This window comes from Mytilus californianus, unplaced genomic scaffold (genome assembly GCF_021869535.1).
Source record: "Mytilus californianus isolate M0D057914Y unplaced genomic scaffold, xbMytCali1.0.p SCAF_7, whole genome shotgun sequence".
In the NCBI taxonomy this organism is placed as follows: domain Eukaryota; kingdom Metazoa; phylum Mollusca; class Bivalvia; order Mytilida; family Mytilidae; genus Mytilus; species Mytilus californianus.
The window spans coordinates 60,480,900-60,499,650 of NW_026262723.1; the positions used below are offsets into that span (position 1 = coordinate 60,480,900).

The 18,751-nt window shown below is 30.7% G+C and overlaps 1 long non-coding RNA gene across 1 annotated transcript; it reads right to left on the minus strand.

Annotated features, from left to right (window-relative positions):
• Positions 1-12,737: 12,737 nt before the first annotated feature.
• LOC127708423 (uncharacterized) lies at positions 12,738-14,941 on the minus strand. The gene is made up of 3 exons (XR_007985272.1): positions 14,872-14,941; positions 14,491-14,554; positions 12,738-12,840 (listed from the first exon to the last, which is right to left on the minus strand). It is a non-coding gene; the product is annotated as an uncharacterized LOC127708423 (long non-coding RNA).
• Positions 14,942-18,751: the final 3,810 nt, after the last annotated feature.

The window sequence follows — 18,751 nt, forward strand, 5'->3', positions numbered from 1 at the left end:
GGCAGACAGGGTCATCGGACATATTTTTTAAACTAGATACACTAATGATGATTGTGGCCAAGTTTTGTTAAATTTGGCCCAGTAGTTTCAGAGGAGAAGATTTTTGTAAAATTTAACGACGACAGACCCCTATGTTCTATTTTTAGCCATGGCGGCCTTGTTGGTTGGATGACAGGGTACATTTTCCAATCAATATACCCTATTGAAAATTGTGGCTAGGTTTAATTCTATGTGGCCCAGTAGATTAAGTGGAGAAGATTATTGTAAAAGATTACAAAAATTTACGAAAAATTGTTAAAAATTGATTATAAAGGGCAATAACTCCTTAAGGGGTCAATTGACAATTTTGGTAATGTTGATCTGATGTTCAGTGGTTGTCGTTTGTTGATGTGGTTCATAAGTGTTTCTCTTTTCTCGTTTTTTATATAGATCGGACCGTTAGTTTTGCTGTTTGAATGGTTTTATACTAGTCATTTTGGGGCCCTTTATAGCTTGCTGTTCGGTGTGAGCCAAGGCTCCATGTTGAAGTTCGTACTTTGGCCTATAATGGTTTACTTTTACAAATTGTGACTTGGATGGAGAATTGTCTCATTGACACTCATACCACATCTTCTTATATCTAATCATTTGTAGATCTTACTTTGCTGAACATTATTGCTGGTTAAATTTTGCCCAGTAGTTTCAGAGGAGGAGATTTTTGTAAAAGTTAACGGACGACGACGACGGACGACGACGACGACGGACGACGGACGACGGACGCCAAGTGACGAGAAAAGCTTACTTGGCTTACAGGGCCAGGTAAGCTAAAAACGAGAAACGAAAAACACATATGAACCGCACCAACAAACGACAACCACTTAACAACAGGCTCATAACTTAGGACAGGTGCATAAACATTTATTGGAATCTTGTTATGTTTGCTGTTTTGAAGTTCTTATTTAGCAGAATTTTTGTAGATCTTGTATTAATGATAATGTATGCGGTTAACAGTTTCTATACCTATCTAGTAAAATTTTATCTTTTTTCGATATAATTGACAAAATTATAATTCCTATTAGGAATCTGATGATTTCAACCATATTGACTTTCTTGTAGATTTCTCTTTGCTAACCATTTTTTCTCTTTTAAAGTTTCTCTCTATCTACTATATTTTTGACAAAAGAGCCAAATAATGTGTGTAAAAATCTTCATGCAGAGGCACTAATTCCTATAGGATTAGTTGGTTGACAATTTAGGACATGTACTAAGACTTATTTGAAGATCTTATTGTGCTGAACATTTTTGTTATTACAGTTTCTCTCTATTTTGGTTTCAACAAAAATTACAACTAGAGGCTCTAAAGAGCAAGTGTCGCTCACCTAGGTCTATGTGCATCTTCAACATTGTAGACTACAGTACTGTTTACAGTTTCTCTCAATCTTATTTAGTTTTTGCCTAAAAAAACAAAAGAGGGTAAACAAAAATCGTTATTTAAGGGCAATCACTCCTATCGACTAACTTTTTTGGCAGATTAAATGATTTGACTTGATTGTAGACCTTGTTTTGCTGATCATTTTTATTATTTTTGCTTTTTAAAGTTTCTATCTATCTCTTATAGTTTTCAAGATAATAGGCAAAAACGCCAAAAATTGGTAAACATCATCATTAACCGACGACGAGGTGTTTTTTTTTAACGACCTTGAAAACCCATGAGAGTCTAGCACGATCGGTATCGTCCTTAAAGAGCAATAACTTCAATAAACAGTCGACTGAAGAATTCGGCTATTAGACTTATTTGTAGATCTTGTCTTGCTGATCACTTATGCAGTTTAAATTTTCTATCTTTTATTGTAGTTTTTAAGATTTTAAGCAAAATCGAAAAAAAAAAACCAAACAAAAAACGGTAAAAATTGTCAATAAAGGGTAATAACTCTAATAAGGAGTCGATTGACGATTTCTGCTATTTGAATCGTTTAAAGATCGTGTCTTACTGATCAGTTTTGCTGTTTAAAATCTATCTTTTATAGATTTGAAGAAAATAGGCAAAATGGGAAAAAAAGTTGTAAAATTCGTCATTTTAGGGCAATAAATCCAAGAAGAAATTGTCTGACAGTTTTTGGTGTAGAACAGATATCAGGTAGACATCAGCCATCTGAACATTTCTGTTCATGTCAGATTTTCTCTATTTATAGCAGTTTTCAAAATAGTAGAATAAACTTACATTTTACCCCTATGTTCTATTTTTAGCCATGTCAGCCATCTTGGTTGGCAGGCAGGGTCATCGGACTCATTTTTTAAACTCGATACCCCAATGAAGATTATGGCCAACTTTAGTTAAATTTTGCTCAGTAGTTTCAGTGGTGATGATCTTTGTAAAAGTTAACGGACGACGGACGTCAAGTGATTGGAAAAGCTCAGATGGTCCTTTGGGCCAGGTAAACTAAAAATGGGTAAAAATCATCTTACAAGAACAAAAACTTATCTACAGGGTTAGTTGATGATTTCAGTCATTTTGACTTATTTGTACATCATATTTTGGTGAACATGCTGTTTACTGTTTCTCTCTATCTATTTGTTTCTGCAAAAATGGGTAAAAATTTTCATTCAAGGACAATAACTCCTATAGGCTGCCAATTTACAAATTCTGCAATGTTTAATATTGTTCTGGCAATTTTTTATTATAAATTTTCTATCTTATTATCTATATAGTTTTTAAGGATATAACCAACAAGAGTGCACACGCTGAAATGTCTCGCCTTGAATTCATGTTGAGAAAGTCTGTATATGAAGGTTTTACTACAAGTATCACATAAACTTAAAATTACCAATGTTCTTTGAAAATAAGGTCACTGTCAGATGAACCATGCCAGACAGACATGTACACCTTACACTCATTCCATACACCAAATATAGTGGTCCTATTGCTAGTAGTACCTAAGAAACAGATCAAACCACAAAATCTTACATTAACCAGTGAACCATGAAAACGAGATCAAGGTGATATGCACCCTGCCAGACAGACATGTATACCTTACAATCATTCCATACACCAAATATAGTTGACCTATTCCTATTGCTTAAAGTATCTGATATACTGACAAAATTACGAAAAACTTATTGACCAATGAACAATGAAAATGAGGTCAAGGTCATATGAACCCTACCAGACAGACATGTACACTTCACAATTGTTCTATACACTAAATATAATTGACCTATTGCTTATAATATCTGAGAAATAGACCAACCAAAAAGATAAAAAAATGTCCAATGAACCATGAAAATGAGGTTGAGGTCAGATGAAACCTGCCAGACTGGCATGTACACTTGGCTGTCATTCCATTCACCAAATATAGCCCTATTGCTTATAGTATCTGAGAAATAGACCAAACCACAAAAACTAAACATTGTCCAATGAACCTTGAAATTGAGGTCAAGGTCAGATGAAACCTGTCAGTCAGACATGTACACCTTACAATCATTCCATACACCAAATATAGTTGAACTATTGCTTATAGTATCTGAGATACGGACTTAACCACATAACTTTAACCTTGATCACTGATCTATGAAATAAGGTCGAGGTCAGACAGACATGTAGACCAAGCAGTCACTGAACCATGAAAATGAGGTCAAGGACTAATGATATATAACAGATGGAAACTTCGTAACATAAGGTATCAACACAAGGTATGAGGCGTCCAGATAATCTACCTTCTGAAATATAAAGCTTAAAACAAAAAGTTTACACCGTCGCCGCCGCATTGTATTACCTATGTCTCGCATGCTGCAACTTTCGTCGCAGACAAGTCAAATACTGTGGCTAAAAAAGGACATACCAGAAGGAATTACTCTTAATTGGATCATCCAATTTAACTGAAAATTTCATGGTAGATAGAACTTGACCTGCTGATCCTTTTTATCTAGTTTTGCTTTTACTGCACTTTTTTAAAAATCAACAAAATGGGAAATTTATACCTATGATAATGTTTTTGCAACAGCAGCCATCTTTTTATGGATACATTTTTTAATCTAAATTTCCTAATGAACATTCAGATTGAGATTTCTCACATTTCAACAAGGAGAATTTGGGCCATGTGAGCTATTGTCATCACTTTGTGTACGTCGTCATCTGTAAGTGTTGTCATCGTAAACTTTAAAAAAATGTTTTTTGCTACTTCGACCATAAAACTATAAAGCTTTGAACAACTCATTATTTAACACCAATGTCATAACAGAGGCTCACTTAATGATACACCAGCCTCTGGTATTCATCTTAACATACAAAGTACTGATTTGAATTTGCAAACATTCTAACATTATGAATATTCATTCGGAAAAAAATCCTCCTTGCCCACCATTCCCCCCAACAGATACTATTTTTTTTATTTTGAATAAATTAATGTATAAAAAATGTAATCCTATACAAGTAAATGGTAACTGCAAAGAACTAAGTCTAAACTAAGAACTAAAGAACAGTAAAATACTGTAAAATGAAGAAAAAATCAAACACTACTTTTTTTTATGATAATTTTTTTTCAACTTTGCCATATAAGGGGAGATAACTCAAATAAACCTACTTACCTATTTTGTTTTATAGCAAGAAATCGAATCCCATGACCCCGATTTTCATTTTCATTTTCTGAAAGCACATTATAGAATTATCTTCTCATATGTGATATCAAAATTTTACTATTTAGTTTTCTTCCTTTCATACAAAGTCTATTTTTCCATTTATAAACTAGACAAAATCTGACAATTTTACCCAACCCTGTTGATTTAAAAAAAAAAAATCCCTTACCCATATTTTTTGTTATATTTAGAAAAAAAAAGCAAGATATAAACTAAATTATAAAACATTTCAATTGATTTTAATTTAGACCCCTTATCTACTAAAATAATAAAAAGCTTCTGGCAAAGTTTCAAACAATTTGAGAAGGTTTGACAAAGCTGAGACTCTGTGTTATAGTAGTCTCAGGACAAAGTTTTTGATGATCAAATACTTTAACCTCAGACTTAACCTAACTGTTGACCATGCTTCAGCTTTCATGACAAAATGTTGCAAACTTGACAAAAATATCTAAGGAACCTTCAAGACTAATATCACATGCAATGCAAGGGAGACAAACTGATACATTGTTTTCAGTTACAAGCCATGTGTCCATGTTGTCATTTGCCGAAGTATTAAAAGGTGTTCAAAGAAGAACTCTGTTATAAAAGTTGTCCCAGTTGCCTTATAATTTGGATAGGAATGAACACACTGAATTGTCCTGCCCTTGTAACTGATGGTAATTGAATTCTATGTTGAAAGTCTTTGAGACCAATATTACATGTTTTAATCCAGGTGTAACAGAAAATTTGTATTTTCAATGATCAATTAAAATAAGGTCAATTGAAAATAAAACCATGTCAGATGGAAATGTAAACCATACTACACCTTACAATCATTCTATACACTCACTACAGTTGGGACCTAATCATACAAGAGGCTCTCAAGAGTCTGAATCGCTCACCTGTAATTTTTTGCTTAAATCTTTCATCAATGATTATTTTTGCTTTTCAATATATATTAATGAGTGGCTTAAAAATGCCATTTAAATGTTCTTTGTATCTGTCATATTTTCTTCCAAAGCAAAAAAAAATGCATTTTACCCCTATGTTCCATTTTAGCCTTAGTGGCTATGTTTCTTGAAGTACAAGGAAATAAAATACAAAAATATACTAGATACTCTGAAACTCATTCTGCCCAAGTTTGACTGAAATTGATTCAGCAGTTTCAATGGAGAAGATTTTTTATAGTGAGCAAACTAGATGAACAAATTGTGAAAAATTGTCATTAAAGGACAAGAACTCCTTAAGGGGGCAATTGACAATTTTGGGCATATAAAAACTTATCTGCTGAACATTTTTGCTGTTTACAGTTTATCTTTATCTATAATAATATTCAAGATAATAACCGAAAACTGCAAAATTTCCTGAAAATTACCAATTTAGTAGCAGCAACCCAACAATGGAATGTTAGATTCATCTGAAATTTCAGGGCTGATAGATCTTGACCTAATGAACATTTTTACCCGTCAGATTTGCTCTAAATCCTTTAGTTTTTGAGATATAAGCCAAAAACTGCATTTTACCCCTATGTTCTATTTTTAGCCATGGTGGCCATGTTTTTTGACGAAACAGAAAATAAAACAAAAACTTTATTCTAGATATCCTTAGGATCATTCAACTGAAGTTTGGTTGGAATTGGTTCAGTTGTTTCAGAGGAGATGTTTGAAATAGTTTACACCAGACGGACGACGACGGATGCCAAGTGATAACAAAAGCTCACATTTTCTTCGGAAAGGTGAGCTAAAAAAGTTAATATTGACCAAATATGAAAATAAGGCCAAGGTCAGATGTACCTCATTAGACAATCATATTGACCTTTACAATCATTCTGTACACCATATACTGTGTATCTAATCATGAAAACTAAATGTTGACCAAATGGTGCTTAATAAGCCAATCAAATTAATGGATTTTTGTATGACTCTTTTGTATCACACGCCATATAATGGGATACAAGAAATATCTCTTCATGTGAGAAATAGATAACAGGCAACAATCATAAGAGAATGTCCTTATAACACATAAAAACTGTCAAATTAATGTGATAAAAAGAACTATACTTTTTAAGTGGTCATTGTACCTTAAAAATGGAGTCAAGACAATGGTCATATGCCAAATGAAAACCAGACCATAAGGCAGATATGGATTATCTATCTCTTCTACAGTCTGGATAATGAAGTTTTATACTAAGACACCTCCACTGCCAGATAAGTATCCCTATGTTTTGCATTTGACAGGCAAAAAATAAATTAGATCATTCAAGTATTCTTGATCAATATAAAGCCTTGACAGCCAATCGGGTGATCAGCAAGTCCAATGAATAATTCTGTAAGGTAATGTCTAAAGGATCATTTGTGTCAAGTCTTTTTCAAATTAGCCAAGAAGTTTCTTGAACATTTAAAAAATTTAAGAATGATGATGAAAGACACCAAGTGATGGAAATATAAATTAACTGTGTCATACCCACGACCACAGAAACCTCTTCCCCCTTATTTGGACTCAAATAAAATATAAGATTAGGTTTTCTCAAATATATTTTATTTACCAATTTATTTATGTTATTATCATGAATTATAATAAAAAATACCAAAATGAAACAAGACACAATCTGCTTCATCAAGTGTGTACAAATACCAGAGAAATTATAATAATAATAAAGTTTTTTGGTCAACTTTACAAGTAAAAGGAGGAAAAGGATCTGCATCATGGATTAGGTAAAAATATCAAAATTATACAAATCAACTGACAGTACTGAGGATTCTTTCTTATTTCCTGGATACCAGTTCTCAGACTGGCTGTTATAGAAAATCATGTCTATTTTGAGATACATGTACTAAATTCTGTTATCATCAGGTTATATCAAAGGTTATATCAAAGGTTAAGCTCAATATTAAACTTGAGGCTTTCCATTACTTAATACCAAACTTGTAATAAATTTATAGAATTCCATAAATTATATGAACCCTCAGTATGTTTCATACTTTTACAAAAGACATTTAAAAACATAACAAGTCATATACAAAGGAAAACTATACATTTTTTGTAGTAAAAGCAAAAATAAAAAAAGGTTTGAAAATACATGAATCAAATTCATTTTTGAGGTGTACTCATCTTATTTACTGGGAAATAAAAATAAACTAAATATCTTGATCTGTGCAAAAATTATTAGATCACCATGGAAATAGTTAACTGCATTTCATTCCACATTTTAGCTCTTATATTATATAGTTTCTTTATACTTTCACCCAATTTCTAAGCAAAGTTAATATTTTAAATCGAAGTAGTATATATATTTTTTTTCATTTTATGGAACCAGTACTTTTTTCCCAGGAAGGGGATAACTAGTACCAAGTAACTATTTCATATAAAAATTAGATGTGGTATGATTGCCAATGTCGAATGAGACAACTCTCCACGTGAGACCAAATAACATAGAATTTAACAACTATAAGTCACCGTACACAGCCTTCAACAATGAGCAAAACCATACCCATATTCTGATTTATCCATTAGGAAATGTGCTATAGTGAGCGAGTGTTTCATCTGTTTGCTCATCCATCTACAAATTAACCCACAATTAAAGGTTGATTGGACTTTGCCTAAACTTTCAAATAATCTTCAGTATCTGTTGACATTGTGTACCATTTTTTTCACATCTGAAGGTTTGGATTTTTTCATTTATTACATCTTCTTAACATGAAGGATAGGCTGGTTCAGCTGATATGAACAGATTTAGTTAGAGCAGATTCTGCATTCATAAATCTTGCAATTTGGTCAATCTTCAAGGACTGCATCAATAGTTCATTCAATTTCTATTTTATCCTCTAAGAAGAGTTAAAAGCATAAAAATATCAGATCTCATTACGTAAATAAATATTTTGTATTGCATGTATAAGCAAAATCTATTAACTCAATCATATTAAGGCTTGGTATAACAAGATTTGACAATAAAAACAAATAAAATCACATAAAAACAACTAAAATAATATAAAACCAGATAAAACACAAATCTTGTTATAGCAAAGCCTTATAAAGTTTACTTAAAAGCTATTGTTGTAATATATTAGTGTCTTAAAGCCAAATTTAGTTTGAATTCTTGTTAATGTTATGAAAATTTTGTCATAATGAGATCCAACAACTAAAAACAAGATTAAAAACAAAAATATTCAAACCAACCTATCCTTCATCTGATGAAATGGTGGTACGAGAAGCTTCCTTCCCAAGTTATTCAAAATATTAAGGTCCATTCATTACAATTGGGAACCCCAAAATTTTATTATAATAGAATAGTATACACATTGCCATTAGTTACAGAAGATAATCTGAAAGTTTCAATGAAAACCTCCCAATAGTATATAAGCTGTGGATGAGAGATGATGATGGACAAACAGGCAGACAAATCTTCTCAAACAGCCCATTTCATGATTGCATCAAGTGCAGAAGATCATGGGATTTGGGTCAAACCATTGAATTGAAAATTGATTTTTGATGCTTCCCTGCTAAGCATGCAGCATTTAGGAGTCAGAGCAAAGACTGGTCGGTTGTAAGTCAGAATAATTCGTCCAGCTAAGGTGACAGGTCTTCCTGTGGGCATTGTAAACCAGCACACTAAAAATTCAGCTCAGCGCACTGGTCTAGTACAAAGCAGGATCTCTATTCATATCACATTATCATATTATTATCCTGAATATGCATTTAATTAGCCATCCATTCCTTCAAAATAAAACTTATTTTACTGGTTCCTAATTAATCTTGGGTGGGTTGATAATTCTTAAGCTGAGTACAATCCTCAAAAAACAAATCTTAGAATATTTCCTTAAAATATGAATAATGATGATTGAGAAAAAAACATAAAAATCAATCACATAAAAATGAAAAAATAAAACAAACTTCAAAAACTGTGTAATTATTTTCACTTGAGTGACCTCAGATGCTGAATAATGCATTTATAATATATAAACAAAACCAATAAAGTAAAGCGACAGCCATAAATTTTCATAAATGTACAGAAAGTGGTGTCGAACCCAACCAAATAACCCAACATTTTTATTTTCAGTCGCCAAGTTTATATTGCATCAAAAACTCAGTTTAATAGGTTTTTTTTTTTAAATTCCCATTACTGTTTGGCCATCAAAGTCCTACCTATTGATTTCTAACCAGCAAAATTCATTTCACAAAGCACTTGTAAGACTAACAGGTACATAACTTAAAAAATTATATGTAAACTGATGCAAGTCTTATGGGTACTTTGTGAAACCATATAGCATACCTTTAGGACCCATCAACTAACAATAATTTCATAGTTTTATTTTACATCAATCCCAGTACAATAATTAAATGCAGGTAAAAATAATGAAAAAATATTCATAATTTGGATAATTCAATACAGCATTAAAAAACAAAATTTGTTAACAATTCATTCTTATTACAAGACTAATGTCTACAGATTTTATTACAAAATATAGCAACAGTTCATCGGATGGTTTTCATCGTCTGATAATTCTACCATACAAGCAGCAACAGTAACACTTTCAACTGTAAAAGAAATAAAGTTAAATTTTAATTCTTAATTGTTAATATTAAGATAATCTTACAGGTATATGATAAATTTTGAGTGACAATTTTTTAATCAAAGAAACAGATATCAGTGTATATAAAAACAATTTGTTTACTTATGTTTTCTCAAAAATATATATTATTAAAAATGTGCAGTTACTGTAAAAATGAAAAACCTTGATACACCAAAGTAACTTTTCAGGACTTGACAACTATCTGAACAATCGTTTTAAATATCGAACAAATTCAGGAGCTAATGATAAATTGATAAACTCTACCATGTTCAAACTCACCAGAAAAACATAAAATTAATGTCTATTTTGTTGATTGGTTGTTTTATTTAAACTTACTCCAAAAATTGTTTTCTCCAAGATAAAATATAGGAATAAATTCTTTTGAAATTTGTAATAAAAAATGCAAGATTAAATGAAAGGAAGTAGTACATCTTTTTTTTATGACCACACTGGTTTTATCTTAACATTAAATGTTAGGTTATCTCCCTTTCATCTCTCTCATTCATATTCACAATCTTCTGATCGGGTATAACATTTTTAAAGAGAGATTAAATACTGATTTTCTTCAATTGTAAATTAGAAATACATATATATTGAAATCTATTTAGGGACATTCATCACAAGATAATAAAAACACATTTAAGTTGTATGTTGATGAATAAATTCTCACCTTAAACAGCTCTTATTACTATCACAGCAAGTAACCCAATGGAAACCTGATGCTAACCTGGAATATAAATTTGGTCAGTTATTCATAACTTTTCCACAAAAGTCTTTATTTCAGCGTAATAAATTTAAAATAAGATAACAAAAAAAAATATTATGGACAAAAATATTTGGTATTCTTAATTATAAACTCATGGTTTTATATTTATACAATGAAAAAATCAATCTGTATTTCATCAGTGTAAAATTCTTTTTTTGGTACTTAAAACCTTTATAAAATTGATGTCAAATACTATAAAATTATTCAAAAATAGCTTAATTACCTACCAACATGTTAACAGTATCAGATATTTATAATTTTCTGTAAATTCAGAAGTTATTGCGAGGTTTTTATTAATCCAAATAATGCAACTTGGTGAGTATTGCAACAATAACTCTCATTTTGATAACTGAAACAGACCTTTATGCAATTTTTTTTTGTTATCACAATAATTAACTCAAAAGTCCATTCATGAAAAATCGCAATAATAAACGCTCACAATATTTCTGAATTTACAGTAACAGATTTATTGAAATTCATTTGCACAAGGTCAATTTCTATCCGACGCAACTCACTTGATACCAAAGGCAGAAAACAAATGTAATGACGAAGATATCCTAAAAATCAAACACTGATAGAACAGAACCTTAAGGATGTAGTTAGGTCAAGTTTAGGAATTTTTGTCAGATGTTTTGACTACTTGGGTTTTTTCCTACGATACAGGGTAAAATATTTTGCCCCATATCACCCAATTTTCTTTTCTGAGAAGACTTCAATAGCTCATAAAAATGTCATTGCCAAAATTTAAGCAAATTCTAGATTTTTTTCCTTATGATTTTGATACCCAAATAATGCCAATGCTAAATATAAGATAAAAGTCTGAGTCATCCTTTTCCTGACATTTTTTTAAAATCAAATATCTCAATAAGGGGTTTCATAACCTATCAATACTTTTTAGCTTATTTTGTTCCTTAACTAATGCTCTTCTGACTTGTAGTATCAATTTTAAACTTTTAATTTTTTTTAATTTCACCTAACTACATCCTTAAGAAAAAAATTATAAAATGCCTACAATATAATTACCATAAATTTTGTGGAAAATTCAAACATACCTCCAACTTTTCATGGTAAACTTCAGACTTTGGTTGAAGATTTAGTTGACCATCTTCTTTAGAGCTGCTCTCCTGGCTGCCAAGGTGACTGTCCTCATTATCTTATTTTTTTTTTTATGAATACTATTATATACATAAAAAAAATATCAGATGCACTTTCAAGTAACCCCCCTTTTTGAAAATTTCAACAAATCAATGTAGTGATCCATGATTTCTCCCACCCTGCATATCTATTTTCTAGAGCTAGTATACATCTGATATTATTTTTTTTTATATAAACATGAATATCCAAGTATATAAAAAGCTAACACTAAGGAAATTTCAAGTATGTGGAGTTGAACAGGGGTATAATAAATTACCTCCCTTTGACAAAAACTTCACCCTATTAGGACTCCACATCCTTGCTATATCTAACAAAAATACAAAAAACAGTAATATTAAAATTACACAAAAAAATGATAACACAGAAAAGATATATACCTTACAATTCAGGAAACCCAAAAAATTTATAAAGAAACATTTATTTTCTTCTTTTTTTTTTTCTTTTTTTTTTAGATTATCCATTCTTAACTTACTGGAAGTGTTTTGACTAGACAAATAAATGTCAAGGCAATAATGGACATGAGTAGATATTACCCATAGTTTTAATGGAAAAAAGAAAGAGAAATTTTGAAATTTCAAATACAAGTTTACTTACAACTTCCAATCTAGTTGAAAATGGAGAATCTTTACACATTTTTTTTTTTTTTTTGTGTTGTAAAAAAATTATAAACTTTTTCTCAAACATACACAAAAATTGTCTAAATTACATTCTTTACTGTTACAGTTATATCACACAACCATTTTATGCAGCCACATTTACCTGAAAAAGAAATATACATTCTTAAAACATATCTGTCAAAACTATATAAAAATTAATACAATAAAGAATAATAAACTAGACATTACATTTATGATGCATATAACATTTATTTTACTTTGTTTTAAAGTGATTAGTTGACATAACTTTTGAACTATCAATCTTTATTAGCCCCCAAAAAGGATGAAAAACAAGTTGTTAATTGATGCCTGACAAAGGAGTAGGTTTGATAAGGCCCTAAAATGGCCCCCTTATTTAGCTTAAATTTAGAATTATGATTTATTGACCAATAGTACAATGAATCATAGCTAATACAGTGACTAGATAGGAAATAAGTCTATTTGTTGATAATTGACGTTCCTGCGTTTTATTAATGACGTCACAAATAGTACTCGTTTTGATTTTCCATGAAAAATCAATGAAAATGGCTAAATTTCCATTGATTAATAGACAGGAAACATAGAGCGCATACGTCGACAAAAGAGATCTTTAAAATAATGTTTGTAATGACATTTCACATGTCTAATTGAAATATTTAGTTTGTCGACGCCTGCCCTCTATGTTTCCTGGTCCTAAATTTGGCTAAAATCAGACTGATTTTGTCAAATTTCGCCAAGATCCCTTATTTTGACCTAATTGGGATGTAAAAATGAAAGCTTTAAAAAAAATTTTTGACGGAAATAGTTTTATATAACTTTCTCGTATGTTCATTGTTGAAGGCCATACGGTGTCCTTTAGTTGCTTACATCCACATCATTTAATCTCTGGTTGACAGTTGTCTCACCGTCAATCATACCACATCTTGTTTTTATAAACGGGAACAATTTCAGATAACAATTAAAGAACCTTAGTGAGCGCGCTCACATACCCCACGTCCCCACATTGTCATTGGAGAAATAAAATAAGTGTAAGAAAAAAAAATTGAATCATAATTTCCTGTCAATATGCACATCTACATAGTATGTCCTTATTATCTACAAAGTTTCATGAAATTCTGTTGTGTGGTTTCAGAGGAGTTGCGATGACAAACTGTTGCAGTAGTACATTAAAGCAAATAAGTTCAAAGGGGCGTAACTCATAGAAAAAAAATTGAATCTTAATTTCCTGTCGATATGCACATCTACATAGTATGTCCTTATTATCTAAAAAGGTTTCATGAAATTCTGTTGTGTGATTTCAGAGGAGTTGCGATGACAAACTGTTGCAGTAGTACATTAAAGCAAATAAGTTCAAAGGGGCGCAACTCCTAGAAAAAAAATTGAATCGTAATTTCCTGTCGATATGCAACTCTACATATAATGTCCTTATTATCTGAAAATGTTTCATGAAATTCTGTTGTGTGGTTTGAGAGGAGTTGCGATGACAAGAAACAGGACTGACGGACTGACGGACGGACAGACGGACGGACGGGTCAAAAACATTATACCCTTCGCAAAAAATTTGCGTGGGGTATAATAAACAGAGATCATGAGATTTCCTAAATTACAATTCTTAACCTTCCCTTATTTATCTTGGTACCTCCTTCTGGATTATATATACAATTAAAACTTAAGAAAACATTAAAATGTAAGATTACATCTGTATATAGTAAAAATCTTGGGCATTAACATGCTCTTGGAAGAATAGTTCATAAATCTTTGTATTGGTTCTTACCATAAAAGTCAGCTCAAATGTCCATTCCCAGCTTCAATCCTTACAGACAAGCTGATATGCTAACCTGAAATATAAAATGCTTAAGTTATTCAAACTGTTTAAAAGAATCACTTTTGGTATACTGTATGTAGAAACGGGTTATATGTAATAGATGTTGACAACATATGGATAAGACAGCAATCCAACAACCCAACAAACTTTTATGTAAACAATTCAGATCTTTTAACTTTTCTCATATAATGATAGATAGAATAATATGAGTAGACTTCTGAACAAACTCTTATTAACCTTCAAACCAAGAGGACATAATTTTTTAAAATAATTTTCATAATACATTTGAGATTTTTTTCTCCAAAACAGGAATAACATACGTGTACTTACCTATTCATTAGCTGTATTAGGCCACCAAGTCTTATTCCCACACCATGAAGACATGCCAAAGAAAGAACCTAAAAACAAATTATAATTGACACATTATATATTTTATAAATCAATTCTCTGTTACTGGTAACCTAAACTTTACTAAATATTGTTCTGATTTCTTATTGCATGTACACAATAGTATAAAATCAACACCAGTTTGTTCAATCTATATAAAAGATGGAAAAATCAAAAATAAGTCAAAGGTTTATGATTTGAATTTCTACTTCACAAAAATTATTAACCTGAATAATTTAGTCATAAAATTTTGTTGATCTACCATGGCTGCATTACCTCACGTGGGAGAAAATTGGACACGAAGAGGGATTGAATTATGCCAATTAAAAAATAATCTGCATATTTTACAGAGTTATCTCCCATTGAATGGACAAATCTTGCTGTTTCAAATTGTACTTGTCTCCCCTTGAATTATTCCTATCTCAGGATTTACTACTGATACTTTAATAAAAAAATCTTCATGTTGCTTGTATCTTAAAATACTAAAACTGGTAAAATAGTTCATCAAAGGTGTTTTGCATTCAGAAGATCAGAAGGTTGCTGCTGTCTGTTGTTTTAATATGCACTTTTTATCACGTTTAAGAGATTGTATAAAAATTGTTTGGCTTATATAAACTTGCCTTCTTATTTTCTTGATAATGCCTCAGACTTGGTTGAAGATTTAATTGACCATCTTCCTAAGAGCTGCTCTCCTGGCTGCCAAAGTGGCTCTCCACATTATCTTACTTTCAATCTATTTTTTGTCCAATTGTATTTAGAAAATAAAGTTACATAAATAAAAAATATCAGACGCACTTTCAACTAATAACCTTTATGAAAAATTTCACCAAATTATTTTTAAAGACCCAAGATTTCTCCCACCCTACATTTCTATTATCGAAAGCTTTGCTTACATTTTTTTTTTATTACAGAGCTCTAAATAATAGTCATTATTAGCTAGTATACATCTGATATTAAAAAAAAGGTACATAAACATGAGCATCCAAGTAAATAAAAATAAACACTGAGGGAATTTCAAGTATGTGGAGTTAAACAGGGGTATAATAAATTACCTCCCTTTGACATAAATTTCACCCTGTTAGGACTCCACATCCTTGCTATATTTAACAAAATACAAAAAATAGTATACTTAAAATTCAAAATTAGTTTAATAACAAAAATCCAACACATTTCAATTATATATTTAGTGCTGATGGGGTCATGGTGGTCGAGTGGTCTAAGTAGTTCAACCACTGTATCACTAGTGTTAAACACCAAAAATCAATCAATCTACTTTCTTCAAGATGTTCTTCAACTATGCTTCTTGTAAAATATTCCTAAAAAATGTTATGATTTGTTACAAACTCAGCTAAAAATAACAAAAAGGTGGAAAAATATATATGTAACAATTTGCAAAAAAATACATTTAAAAAAATTAACATTTTTTTCTTTTTCTTTCTTTTTTTTTTTCTTTTTCTAGATTCTCCATTCTTAAACTACTGGAAGTGTTTTGACTAGACACAAGTATTAATAGAAAATAGAAAGAAACTTTTGAAATTTCAAATACAAGTTAACCTACAACTTCCAATCTAATTGAAAATGGAGAATCTTTACACATTTTTTTTTTTTTTTGTAAAAAATTATAAACATTTTCTCAAACATACACAAAAATTGTCTGAATCACATTTTTTACTGTTACAGTTATATCACACAACCATTTTATGCAGCCACAGTTACCTGAAAAAGAAATATACATTCTTAAACGTATCTGTCAAAACATGAAAATTGAAACAACATTAAATGAAAAATGATAATTAACTTACTAGAATTATGATGCATAAAACATTTCCTTTATTTTGTTTTAAATTGATTTGCTGACATTAATTTCAAACTACCAGTCTGTATTAGCAGAAAACGATGAAAAACAAGTCATTGGTGGATGTCTGACATATTTCTTTTTTCACATATTGTTACAGGCGGGCGAGTAGGGTCATCTGTATTTTTATTTCGGTGTTGATTATCAATAGTGTTCCTCTAGATAGTCTTGTTTTAAGTGCAGCTGGCCGACTACAGCATAATCATATAAATAAATGAATCCAGTGTAAAAAAATGACTAGTATTCTTGTCCAGTATGTAATTATTTCAATAAATAACTCGTAACAGCAATAACATAGTTAGTATAAATTAAAAGAGTAAGATGCTGGTCTTCAGAACCCCATTTGTAACTTTATACTTGGTGAGATACATGCAGGACTCACATAACTGAAAATCTACTATAACTTTAAAATGCGAACAAAGTTCTGACTCATGGCACAAAATGCTGTTATAAATCCATAAAACTGCAAAAGTTTGCCCTTATTTCCAAAACACAAGTGATATGTTACATATAAACATTAAAAATTTCACACTCGTAGCCTAATCACCTACGTTTCTATATGACGTCATTGAAAACAAAAAAATAGTTCCTTAACAGTGCTTGACAAAAAAATTATTATGGTAACTATAGCATATTATTCAGTACCTTTAACACTGAAAGGAAAGCCAACAAATAAGTTGATCCTATCTCAAAATTACTTTATGTATTATTCTACTGTTTCCCGGAAGTGACCATTCTTTGGAATGGCAACTTCTAGTACATAAACAAGGACTTGCCATGATCGAAGTTAAAGGGAAAACTACCCCAACGATGTGTCAAATAACATTCAGAATGAATGAATAGGTAACCACACACATATTTTATAAAACCCTTACCCCATGAAAGATTGAAATTAATGTGGTCTCGTGAAAATTGTGATCAAAATGCCTGATCACTAACAGTTGAATTTTACCGCTATAACAACTTTGTCAATTTGATAGATATTATATTATGTTTCATGATAGCTGCTAAAATGGTACAAGTTATGAAAGTATTCCATTTGATCCCCATAATTCAAGTTTGCCAAAGCTGTCTAAGTGCATAAGAAATCAGCTAAGACTGTTATTTTTCAGGTTCACAGATATTGATCCCAATAAATTTTGAAATATTAAATGTGTTGTTTCTTTATCACTATTGGTGGTACCCATCTATAACAGTATATTAAGACATTGGCTTTCTTCTTTGAATTGTTTCAGATTTTGTCATGTTGGACCTTTTATAGCTAACTATACAGTGTAGGTTTTGCTCATTGTTGAAGGCAAAGGGTGACCTTTAGTTGCTTACATCCACATCATTTGGTCTCTGGTTGATAAATGTCTCATTGATATACATACCACATCTCCATATTTTTATATACATGTATGAGGACAACTTTAGATAACAAAAAACAGAAATAATAAGATTTTCTAATTATAATTTTTGACTTCCCTTATATATCTTGATACCTCCTTCCAGATAATATTTAATGAATGGCTATTATTTATTTTGATTTTATTGAACCATAAAATTAATTTTTGACTCTTCACATTGAATAATCCGCGAAGCGGATTATGTAAAATGTGAAGAGTCAAAAATTAATTTTATGGTTCAATAAATTCAAAATAAATTATTGCCATTCATTATAAATAAATTTCTATCAAAAATAAGTCTCAAAGACCTTTTTATATTTTTTATATTAACAATAACAACGTACACACATGTTGGCGTATGAATACACAACGTCAGAGTGGGCGTGTCGCCATAAAAATTGACAACATTGAAAATAAAGGTAATTCTTTCAACCAATCAGAAGACAGTAAATACACCAAATTTATTTATATTCAATTATAACTAAAGAAAACATTAAAATGTAAGATCTACATCTGTGCAAATAAAAATCTTGGATGAAAAGTTCATAAATCTAAGCATTGGTTCTTACCATAAAAGTCA